This window comes from Thunnus albacares, chromosome 8 (assembly GCF_914725855.1).
Source record: "Thunnus albacares chromosome 8, fThuAlb1.1, whole genome shotgun sequence".
NCBI lineage: Eukaryota > Metazoa > Chordata > Actinopteri > Scombriformes > Scombridae > Thunnus > Thunnus albacares.
The window spans coordinates 32437779-32450849 of record NC_058113.1 but is presented as its reverse complement, the minus strand read 5'-3'; the positions used below and the strand labels follow the sequence as shown (position 1 = coordinate 32450849).

At 40.1% G+C, this 13071-nt stretch overlaps 1 long non-coding RNA gene across 1 annotated transcript; it reads right to left on the bottom strand.

Annotated features, from left to right (window-relative positions):
- Positions 1–1119: 1119 nt before the first annotated feature.
- Positions 1120–2623, bottom strand: LOC122987878. The gene is made up of 2 exons (XR_006404648.1): positions 2425–2623; positions 1120–1787 (listed from the first exon to the last, which is right to left on the bottom strand). It is a non-coding gene; the product is annotated as an uncharacterized LOC122987878 (long non-coding RNA).
- Between the last annotated feature and the right edge of the window lie 10448 nt (positions 2624–13071).

Here is a 13071-nt window from a genome sequence, read left to right as displayed (position 1 = left end):
TGAAATGTCAGAATGAATTTTATTACTTATTAGGTTTTAATGGAGAGCTTTAGTGTTCCATCATCAGAAGCTGCGTCTGACACGCTTTCACTTCAAAGAATCAAGTTGTTGGAGAAAAAACTTTTCCTGCATGAAAACATTTGAATGTTTGTTATCAGCGGCTGCAGTTCAAATACCGACTCATACTGAGTAATTGATACATTAAAGGTGCAATTAATGACATTCAGCCTCACTGGATGTCAGCAACTATTTGCTACATGAAGTTATAGTGGCGTCCTGAGCAGAGAATAAAGTCACACTCCCTCTGTGTGTGTGTGTGTGTGTGTGTGTGTGTGTGGTTATCTGAGCTTCTCTGTTCTTTGTTTTGGTAGCCGTGCATGTAAGTCCCTCTGTGTCCGTTTCCAACATGGCAGCCGTGTCAAATACTTTCCAAAATCATGTTCTGAGAACATTTGAGGCGATGCAGCAACAGAATCCGGATCTATATTTGATCAGTTCTGCCTAGTTTGACAGTTTCATCTAAGTTTCATGAGCTGTCTGTGTTTTTTTTTTTTTCCAACTTTATTGAGTAAACGACACACACATTTGTTTTGGTCTGAGATGTCGGTGCCAACTTTAATATGCAGAGAAAGAAATGTGTATTTTACTTTGCACACAAACCAGATTTGGAAATGACTCTGCACCCGGTGGAATGAGCCTTGTTGACAGTTTCATCTCTTTATTTAGAGACAACAAGCCTTCCACAAAAAAGGATTTAATAATACTCTAAAAATACCTTTATTAGAAAAAGCACACGTGACTTTATTGCATGTGAACATACGGGTGTGATGTCACCCGTTGAATTCGCTTTGGAGCCGGTTTGAAGCTCAGAGTTGCAGCTTATGGCTTATATATTATAGCTACTTTAGCTAAATTGTGCTAGCAGGGCAGGAATCATAATCAAATAACATTAAACTTAGTGAAATATTACGACAACAGTCCAACTCAGCGTGAGTCCCGGAGCCGAGGAGAGCAGCAGGTGAGTCAATCAACGCCCCCCACACAGCAGATATCAAAGCGGCTACAAGTCTTCAAATCTTATTAACGGAGCAATAATTTCCAAAATGACCACCAGCACACTTAGTAAAGGGTCTGAATTTAAAGATTAAGACCAAAATGACTCATTGAAACACATGAATGTCTCAGTATTTCCAGAGAGAAGTTGAGGCTTTATGAATCAGTTCGGATCTACATGCATGTTTTTCACATGAATTCACACGATTTACGCATGTGTGATATTTCCAAATGATGATATAATACAGGTATAAACATTTTTAGTGCATACTGTAAACAAAACCAGAGCATTTGTCTATAACATGATGATATTTAATTCACTAAATAGTTAAATTAATAGTGGATGTGACTTCCCGTCCGGTCTCAGCTTTGTAGAGAAAGTTATTCTCTCCGTCTCGTCTGTATGCGGCACGTTGCTGCAGCTCTACAAGCATGAAAACACTGTTCACTAGGTGACAGCAGTGACACATGCTGTCTGGTCCTCCTTCTCCTCCTCCTCCTCCTCCTCCTCTTCCTCCTCCTCCTCCAAACCTCACCTACAGCAATTCAGAAAGCCTTTGTCCTTCTTGTCAGTAAAAACCCAAAGAGAGAAACGATGGGCTTTGTGATTCTGTGACAGGCTTCAAGGTGAGAAAAGCTGCTGCTGGTTAACTGTGTGAAGAGCTCTGATGACCTTTGACCTCCGTCTCCCCAGACACACCAGTTTAGAGCCTCTCTGGGGCTTTCATGCCTGTCTGGAGTAGAACAGAACTTAACTACTTGGTAAAAGCTGTCAAAAGCCTCCCAAAAAGCACTGTTGTGATGAATTACAGGTCAAAAGATGCCAAAACGTTGAGGTTAAAACAGCTTGTTGAAAAGCAATTTTTTAAAATACGTCTCGGTTACCTATTGCTAAGATAAAGATTAAGATTCATAAGAGGTGAGAGCTTCAGGACTCATCACTGTGACTTGTTTAAAATGAATGAAATACATACAAACAAGAAAAAAAAATCAATGTGCAACGAGAGGAAAAAATCCTTGTAGGCTTATTGATTACATCTACCTAAATAAAATACATATACACATAAATATACAAGAAAAACAAAATCAGACTATTGAAAAAAAACAAAATTAAAGCCTTTTTAAATCTTTAAGGAAGAAAAAATTTTAACCCACTGAGAAAAGTAGTTCCATAAATTTCCTTCCCTCGTTGAGTTTATGTATAAAATTATATATTTGAGAAAATGTTATATCAATATCATAGTGTAAGATGCTGCAGCTACGACTGGTTATACACACAGAGCTGCGTTGTATGTTTATGTATGTATGAAAAGAGCCGACCTCCCCGCCATGAACCATCTTCTACTGAGGAACCATTGAAAGCATTCTCACCTACTGCATCACTTCCTGGTTTTGGTAATAGCAGAGCGGAAGAAAGACTGAACAGGATATTGAGAAATCACTGGTGCCTCGCTGCCATCTTTGCTGAGTTTATACAATCAACGCTGCATCTGTAGAGCATCCAGCATCTGTTCTCCCTCATGAAGTCAGGGAGAAGATACAGGAACATTCGCTCAAGGACCCGAGGCAATCAGACCTCTAACCCTTAACATGTGATCATTCTGGATCAGAAAGACCTGCTCTACTCTGCCTCTGATTGGCTAGTACTCATCGCCTTCATTTGTTAGGTTTAGCCATGAGGAGTGAGATGGTTGGGTTAGGGTAAGAATATCATGATCAGAGCCAATCAGAGGCAGAGTCGGGGCGGGTCTTCGCAGAACATTCCACCGCCATCCTAGGAAATGAAAACTCACTTGCAGTGTGAGGTGATAGTTTTCTTTGGGATGCTGAGGAGCTGCGGCTCAGGCTGTATGTCGGCTACTAAAGGACTGTGGGGTGAAATGTGTGAAAGTCTGTTTACTCTGTGACGGTGCAGGGACGCAGTGAAGCACGTCTGGGTTGCCAGATCATGGGGCAAAGCTTTGAGACCGACGTGTTTTGGAGTGTGTAAGTTACGTGTATGTTCATATGTACTAGTCAGATCACTGAATATGTTATTCTTGGGGGATTTGGAGCGGAAACCTGAGGACCAATGTCACTATTTTTAAGGGTTTAATGTTCTAAACTGTAAACGGATTTACCATAAAAGATGCACTAGATGTTATGATTCGAATAGACTGTGCGAGTTGAGAAACCAGTTCCGAGAACTACGAAGCAAGTTCAACATAACCAGGCTTTCTTTGCATTAGCTGGCTCGACAAAACCTAAAATCTCAGTCAGAGATAACGGGTATCATGATGGTGGTTATCAACTATCTTTGTTAACTTTCTTCTTATTTTCTTCATCCGTCTTTGACTCTTCTTCTGCACAAAATGGACCAATCATGTGCCACCTACTTCAGTCAAGAGTAACAAGTCGTTATAATTGAAAATTTAAAAAAAACAAAAACTATTACAGCAAAAAGCAACACTGCTGCTGCAAATAAGGCAGGAGAGGAATGCTCTCATCATGTAAATTCATAGGTTAATGTATTTATTTTGTTTTGTTTATTTTGTTTATTTCTAATGTGACAACTGCACATTGTAGAGCTTTTAAACTTTATACAGCGTATTTAAACATTATACTCAAGAATTAAGTAAATGTGGTAGAAATTAATTTGATATCATCTGTGATAATTACCAATAGACTAATCAATGTTCTAATCAGTGTTCTACGAGCTGCAGCACCAACAGTGTAAAATGGACTTTGCAGCAAATCAGGACCAAGCATAAAAACATAATCCAAAGTAGTATATAGTCGCTGTAACTTCATTATTCTTTTACTGTATGGATGATATGCTGTGTAGAAGTTAAAGTGTTAATATTACTTGAAGCAAAGAGGGAAAAAATGAGAGGGAGACTGGAGGGGAACCAGATAAACAATTTCAGAGGAGCTGGCTCTCTCTCTCTAACAATCAGGGTCGGTCAGTAATGGAGGAGATCCAACGGAGCGTCCAATCTGATCCTGGCGCTGGCAGCTCCCAGCAACATTTGTTTGTCCAGGGAATGTATACGTGGTTTGGTGGTAAAGTACGTATTTGTAGTGGCCATCAGGTGTGAAAAGTCTTTTATCTAATTTACAGTTGAAGGAGATACTTCTGCCCGAACCGCCAGCACTCAGACTTGTTGACCCCCACACAGAGATAACTGTCGAAGCAAACTGTCATGTTCTCTTATCAAGAGATAAGTGTTGAATCCACTTAATGCAGTTCTCTTAAATCATTCTTCAAGTGGAGATCAATGACAAGGAGACACTGACTGCTTACCTTAGCTGGATAGTAGGGATGTGCAGAGAGTCCAGTATTTGTATTTGTATCTGTATTTGTTGAGGCAGCAAAAATTATTTGTATTTGTATTCAAATAAAAGTGGAAAGAGGCTTAAAAATCTTGTTTTTGTTTTTATTACGCTTTTAATTTTAGAAAATTAAAGTGTTACAATAAGAGTTCATGAAGCATGTGTCAGTAGTTCAGCTTTATCTCTGGGGAACACCCCCAACTCCGGGAGTGATGTCCAAATTAGGAAATGTGCGTCATGTAGCAGGTGGATGTGACTCCCCTCACTGAGACCTGCTGATAGACGTCACAGCGGAGCAGAGGAGAGACACTGAGATAGCGATGTAACCGACCTGCACTCTGGTGTTTGACATGGTTTATTTTTCTTCCTGAAAATAAATAATTTTTGAAATATTTGTATGAAACAAATATTCCTAAAAAAAAACACTATTTGTGCTTTGCCAAATAACGTATTTGTATTCGGACACACCCCTACTGGATAGCAGAGTCCAGGATACTGTCAGGGATGAGGGCACAGCAGTTTGTCATTTCGGGAGGTCAGAAGCGTCTCGAGTAGTCTAGTTTATTGTTGATGGAGTGGATATTGGCGAGGAAGATTGACGGGAGAGTTGGTCGACTGGGGTTAGCCTTTAGCCTAGCTTGGATGCCGGCTCACTTGCTTGCCGCACTTCTGCTTCCTTGTGCACCACTTTCGGCGTCCCCCTTGGCGGTCGAACTCATGGGTCGATGCCAGTGATAGAAAGAGCTGTACCTTGCGTTTGATATCATGTGGAAGGGAGAGTTCTGTAAAGCTTTGTTTAGGTCTGGTGGGAATCTGTAAACAACTAAAGGTGCCTCCCAAGGCCGTCAATATATACCAGTGAATTTCTTTCCTTCCTCAGAATTCTCCACGGAGACTCTGCACACTCTCCGATGCTTGACTTCAACCAACCTCAGTCTATTGATAATTTATCCATCAATTTGGTCCTTCGAGACGGATTCCTGGATGTGCTTCTCGGCCCTCTCTCCAAGTTTAAAGTTACAAAATCCTTTTCCTGCTACGTTCAGAGATAAAGGCGCTTGCGGGCCTGGAGAGGGTCGGGAGCCCCACGGATTCCTTTGTGAGGTGAGAAGTTTGTCTCTTTAATCAACATTGAGTTGTTTAAAAGGCCTGAATTTGTAAGCCCAGCATCAAGCTATGTGAGAGAGAGTTTAGTGGTGATTTTAAACGGCTGTATCAGACTGGCAACCCTAGGGAGAGTGAAGGGAGGATAGGTGTGTTTACCTAGGTTAAAAGTGTGAGAAATAAGAACCTAAAAAAATAAAATAAAAATTTATGCTACAATAAAAAAAAAAAAAAAAACACTAACAGTGTCTCAGTGAAATGAAAACCAGACAAGGGTAACCTCACGGTGTCAACAAATTGTCTGAGGACTGGAAACCTAACGGTGACAACAAAAGTCTACACATTTCACTGATTGGACCAGTTACTCCATACAAACTGGTTGGCTGCAAGCCGAGGTAACGCAGATTGTCCAACGTATCACGTAGCCTCTTACGTCTCCGCTGTATTACCGTATATCACACAGTATATGCACAAGTACATTAGACTACCGTATATGACAGTTGTGGGTAACTTGTGATGTTTATTATATCTGGTATTGTGATTATCATCACAGTCCTATTTGGGGGGGAAATTTATCTTTATCATATGGTGAAGCTGTGGCCTAGTGTATCAATGAAAGGCTTGTGGTATTCTGCACATATCGGCTTAACTGCTTTAGGTAACCTGAATAATGTAAAGTAATTGAATAGCTTCTCTTACTGATTTATTTTACAGGAGGAGGAACATGTGCAACAGTCCCCTCAGCCTGTGGCCTCCACTTCTAGGCCTCAGCATCTTTAATCAATGAGATGTTAAGAAGAAGATGCTAACTCTGGTTTATCTGCTTTAGCATTTGAGTGTGACAGAACCATCAGTGTCGGCTGGCTGTCTCTGTCACTCTTTAGTATTTATTTATCAAGCCTTTTTATCTTTAACACTGTCAGTTTTATATACAGTACTGTGCAAAGTTTGCTGCTTCTGTCTCTTCACGTTAATCTCAGACTGACTCCATGATATTGAGATTAGAGCTCTGTGGGGGTCGAACCATCTGCTGCAGGACTCCTTGTTCCTCTTGTTGATGAAGATAGTTCTTTATGACTCTGGCTGGATGTTTGGGCTCGTTGTCATGCTGCAGAATACATTTGGGAACCATCAGACGTCTCCCCGATGGTGTTGCATTATAGATAAGAATCTAAACATCTGAAGTGTCTCAAACTTTTGCACAGTGCTGTATATATATATCACAAATATCACAAATCACAAATTTGCCGCAGGGGGATTTATTATCTGTGCAGCAATACGGCATCTTCTGTCTGTCCTCAGAGCCCCCCGATTCAGATAAGGAAAAACTCCCCCGCAAAAAATGTGGAAAAAATGGAAGAAACCTCAGGAAGAGCAACAGAGGAGAGATCAGGACGGACAAACAGGAAATAGATGTTGTGTGAACAGAATGAATGAAGAGAGCAAAAATACAGGATGACAGAATAATAGATGGATTGATAACATAAAGACTCAAGCAACTTCCAGAATAGGACCTGAGCCATGTGACCTCCATCACCATGGAAACCTGGAAAGACACACACACACACATACACACACACACACACACACACACACACACACACACAGGGGAAGCAGAGAGAGAGACGGGGACATTTTATCTGTCTCTATATGTCTGATTTGCTTTCTAAATTTTAATGTTTGTTTTTGCTTGTGAACAAGATACCAGCGCAAAGTGTTTCTGCTCTCATTGGACCATCCTGTATAAATATATAAGGTTATATATATATTATATAAGGTTGACTGAGTGAATGAAAGAATGAAAATATTCCCTCTCTACCCTCTCCTTCCAGTCACACATCAAATCCGACACCATTTCCACCTCAAGAACATCTCCCGACTCCGGCCGTCAACACACCGTTGCCGAGACCTTGATCCATGGCTTCATCTCCAATCGTCTGGACTACTGCAATGGAGTCCTGTTCGGGGTTCCCAGTAAAACCCTGGACAGGTTCCAATATGTCCAGAACTCAGCTGCCAGGGTTCTTACCCACATTAAACCCTGGCAGCACATCACCCCCCACTCTCATTCACCTGCACCGGCTCCCTGTAAAATACCACATCTCCTACAAACTCCTCCTCCTCACCTACAAATCCCTCCACCCCCAACGCTCCGACCCTGGACTCTTTCAAATCAGCCCTCAAAACCTGTTTGCTCAGGCTTTTGGCCCACAGTTAACCAGTTAACTTCTCAGTTACTTATTATTTAAGCTCGGCTTAGTTTTCTTTTTTTCCTTTTTTGTAAAGCGTCCTTGGGTGTTTTGAACGGCGCTATATAAATCTAATTTATTATTATTATTATTATTATTATTATTATTATTATAATGGCTGTTTCAACAACATTTCACTGTTGATATTTCAACCTGTTAGGACCTGCTTCAGCCAATTTTCGCTGAAAAGTCAAAAATATCATTGTTCCTGTGTAGTGAGAGGGTTTTTTTTTTCCACACCACATTATACTATATTAAAGGGGTATTACACACATGTAGTTTTAGCATTTAGTTATAGCATCTCTGTCTAGTTGGGGAACTCATGAGACACAATGTTTCTAAAAAATAGTAAAAATTGAAGCAGCAGATGTTGAGATATCCTGAATTTGAGTCCAGTTGTAAGGTCAAATTTTAAAAACAATGGATCCTACATTACCCATAATGCAACTCATAGCAGCTTTTCAATGCTAACATAACAGTAAATCTACTTTTATTTTTTGTAAATTATATGTGCAGTTGCTTTGTTGTAGCCTCCTATAGACTGGTCCTGGTTTATAGGGTTCATTGCATCAGCAGTTCTTTGCTTTTTGTCCGGGGAAAAATTGACTGAATGTGACATTGTCTCGTACGTCACACCCCCGAAGTACAAGACAGCGTCACGTTCACTCCAATCAGAAAATCTGTCGGCGGTCTGGAGAGTCCTGTTTCATTTTTCCAGACTGCCACAGACGCTGGAAATCCAGCTTTAACATAATGTTGCAATTAAATAAAAGAAAACGAGTAGTTGTGCTGCAGTTACACAAAATTTCTTCAATTCTTTTCCCATTAAAGGGTTTTTTTAGGGAGTTTTTGCTTGAATCAAGGCTCTAATGTTATATTGCTGTACAGATTGTAAAGCCCCCTGAGGCAGATTTATGATATTGGGCTATATAAATAAAACTGACTTGACTTGACACATAAGTGAAACAAGAACCGTCATGTTGTCGGTGAAGACAGCTCGGCTGTACGGACTAAAACCGAAGAATATGGCTGAAACACGTCTGATGGAAAAACATTCTGTCAGAGCTGAAAACATTTATTCCCAACATGCTCCCTTCATGTTAAAAAAAAAACACAAGACATTCAACATAAAACTGAGCTATAAGACACAATCACAAACATTATTAATTTACATTTTGTCGTTTGGCAAGACGCTTTTATCCACAATGACTAACAGTGAGGCGAGAAAATCAAGGTGATGCAAACGTTCAGGTGTGTGGGAGTGCTTAGATGACATTTGATTGACAGTTCCGGCCACGTAAACAAACAATCACTCAACTGTCTGCCATCTGACTCAAATATAGCTGAATTCTGATTGGTGCAGGGAATATGTGACATCCTCTTACATCCACTCTGTCAAAAACAGAAGAAGAGCTAAGAGGAAAAAAACTCAAATACAGAAATATCTCGTGTCAAACAACCATAATGTTGTGTTCACGTAGCAACCCGTCACTCATAGGAAGAACTTGATTATGGACTTGATGACATTTCATTTGCCCTTTAAAGCAGCATTTATCCTCTGATAGCATGATGAAGGAAGGTGAGATGTATTTTTAATGCTCCACAATAACTCCAGAGGAAAGCACATGCAGATGACGACAACTCTCCAACTAAACCTCATGACTTATTCAAACAAAGAACCTCCCACGTTGTTCTAATGATGTCTCCTTCAGGGATTCACATGTTGAAGCTGATTTCAGCTTCATATTCCTGCAGGCTGAAGGTGACTTCATGTACGTTTATTAAAGGAAATGTCTGGTGATTTTCTATATTTTTATTCAATTCAATGCAGAATCACCGTGCAGCATGGTCCCAATACACTTTACAGTTAAAAGGACAACATACAGCAATTAATTTACAATAATAAAAAACTGAAAGTGAATCAACCACATTAAAAACATCAATGTTAAATAGATGTTAAAAGGTGATGGGCCCGGCTAAGTTTTAGAGGAGGCTGTAATGTAGAGAATAAAGGTAAGTTTTCAGTCTTGATTTAAAGATTTCAACGTGCTTCTTTAACATGTAATGGAAGGCCGTTGCAGAGATAAGGGGGCACGGTAGGCAAATGACCAGGAGACCAGCGTTGAGAGAGTGCAGAGGGCGTGCTGGTGTCTGATAGGTAAGGTGGTGCGAGTCCATGCGAGGCCTTATAAGTTAAATGAAGAACCTTAAAAATCAGCTCTAGATAGATATATCAGACTTTGATACACACACACACACAATACTTGTTAGTAGATCAGTTCATTGTTGGTTTGGATCCAAACATGAGATTTGTTGACAGGAAGAAAAATATAGAAAATCACCAGAATTATCCCTTAAAGGACAGGTTCACAATTTCTCAAGTGTGTCCTAAAACAGTCAGACATCCACACATTCAAGTAGGTGCTTTGCTCCAGACTCAATTCAAAATTACTCACCGAAAAACCCAGAAAAGACGAGCCCCCACTTTGTTACGACTCGGCTCTTAGGCCGTGACAAAACCAGGAGAATACAAACAGTTGTACACAAAAATCAATCACTTATATTTATTTTTAAAGAAATTACAACAAAGTAGTAATCTAATGTGTAAGGTAGGTCAATCAGTAGATCAGTAGTGTTGGTGTGTGTAGATGTGTGAATGTGTAATGTTGTAGGAGAAATGCAACAAAAACCAAACAAAAGAAACATGTGGTGCCCGGTGGGAGAGCCAGTGATGAAGTCAGAGAGCGAGGAATGGAATAACTGGTCTTAAATGCATTCTGGATGGACCAGATGCACCCAGTGGCATTAAATGAGTCTCAGCCGACCTGGACCTAAAGGCAGAAACACAAACACAGCAGCCCAAAGCAAGACACAAGCCAGAGGGCCATCACAATATGAACAGTGAAAGAGGTTTTTTCCTCGCTGTAATCATCCCTCCTGTTCATACTGGATATTAAAAGATCCTTCAAAATGTGCTTTCAATGTGGCCTAAAGCTGGACTCAGACTGCAGGAGTTTTAAAGTGAGTTGCATCACAAACATGAGGAGAAACTTCTCAGATGTTCTTCTCTCTAATCTCAAACATGCAAACACAACAAGATTTGAAAATAGTGGTGCATCACACACACACTACGGGATATTATTAAAATTATGGTGCCAGACGGAGCAACGCAGCACCTCAGGTGATCTCTAGTGATCTCATGGGGAAGCAGATGTGAACAAAATGCTTTGCAGTGAGAAAAAAAAACAAAAGCAGGAGGCTAAATGAGTCTGGATGAAAAGATGTTTGGGGAGACTCGTTAATCACGGGTCGTCGCTTTCATGGGACAGACGAATGAATCAGAGGATCATATATGATGTTAACATGTGCAGCATTCAAATAATATCAGACAAAATACAACACAGTAAGTAGCTAGCTAGCTGCTGCTGCTTTACATTACAGTGATGTTAATGTAGCTGATAGTTTGATAGCTTGACTGCTGATTCATTCCCACTGTGTGTCGTTTGCCCACATTTACTGTAATTAACATTGTACAAGTTAAAGTTCTGCTTCAGGCTCTGTCAGACTTTTAAAAGGAAGCTTTTTACATTTTCAGAGTGAGTGAAGAAATCAGGAGAGAGGAGACAGATGTGAGGAAGAACTGGAAAAGGAAAGAACTGATTCAAAAAAGAAGAAGAAGAAGAAGAAGGTGAAACTGATTAAAGATTTAAAAAAACAGTTTAAGGGGGAAAGAAGCAGCCCAGACGTCAGGAGAGACATGACCTCCACCTGTATCCAGATGAATTATTGTTCTAAAAGCACAATCTGTTATCCAAATGTAAACTGAAAGACATCCTGACAAACAAACGTCAAAGCATAAGAATAAAACCTGCTATCAAAGGACTTACAGATCCTTGAATACAGGCACTAACACGACACAACAACTTTACTAAAATGATGTTTTCTTCAGCTGTTAGAAGGTCGTTGACCTCCAGTAACTGTTGTAAACACTAAAGCACTAAAACTGACAGATAGTTTCAATTATTAGGAAACAAATTACAACCCTGATGAGCCTGCGAGTAGTTCTGAAGGTTCTGTAAACCCCCCCTCACATTACCAGATAATCTGGGCTGACCAGAGTCCCAGACCAGTTTTTTCACTTGTTGAGAGGGGTGAACTGGGGATAAATACAAAAACCTCCTGTAGTCTGAGCCCGGCTTAAGTGATGGGGGCCAAAATCCACAGTCCTCGTTTTGTGCAAAAATGCATTTAAAAGTTGATGTGAAGCTTCTATGAGACTTCATCAGTCTGAGTTAGTCATATCAAGTGGATATCTGACACATTTACAGTCTTTTTAGCATCAAATGTTTCCCTGTTGAGCTGCAGGTGGAAGTATAGTAACAAAAAGAGGGACTTTGGCACTAAAAAGACTGTAACGTTGAAAGATATCTACTTGATTTGACTCATTTGGACGCTGAAGCTTCATATTAGCTTCAGATCAACTTTTAAATACATTTTTTTGCACAGAAGGAGGACTGTGGGTTTTGTCCTCCATCACTTCCATTGTAAGGTCATTATGAAGGGATCTTCTAATGGTCAGTATGAACAGGAGGAATGATTACAGCAAGAAAAACCGGTTTCACTGTTCATTTGGGCTCCTGACTGTTGTTTTAAGACACACTTTAAAAACTGTGAACTCGTCCTTTAATGAGTAGCAAAGATGACTGTATCAGTAAAAGCAGAGGGTGAAAAAGTGAATCATTTCGTCCACTTTTCAAACAAAGAGTCCAACGTTATAAATAGACACAAAAAGACAGATGACACACATTACGTAACACATGTAATGCAACAGCTTAGAAAGCAGCAAACAACTATAAGAACAACTTGAATAGAGACAAAAAAAAAAAAAGCTCAGAAGTATAAACAGCAGCCAGACCAGACCATTATAAGTAATGATCTTAAAATCAATTGTAAAATCCGATATGAGACAGTGGAAAGGATAAAAAAACATGAGAGCTTTATCATCTAGCTTCCAACTTTTAGCAGCATTTAGAAGCAGCTGGAGACAAGAAAACTTTTTTTTTTCCAGCTTCTACAAGAAAAGAAGTGTTTACAGCAGTCGATATTTTCACATTCTGCGAGGAGAAAAGAAGTGTGAAATGATGATTGGTTACCGGCTGCAATAGCTGGTTGAGTTAGTTGACCTTAAGAGACGAGAGGGCAGGAAGACGACAACCTGAGCATACCAAGGACGTGTTACATAAAGCTTATCTAACCAGGTTGGATGACTAAGAAGAAGACACACTTTATTTACGGTAACACCCTGAAGGAGCAGACTTCCTCAGGCGTCCACACACACACACACACACACACA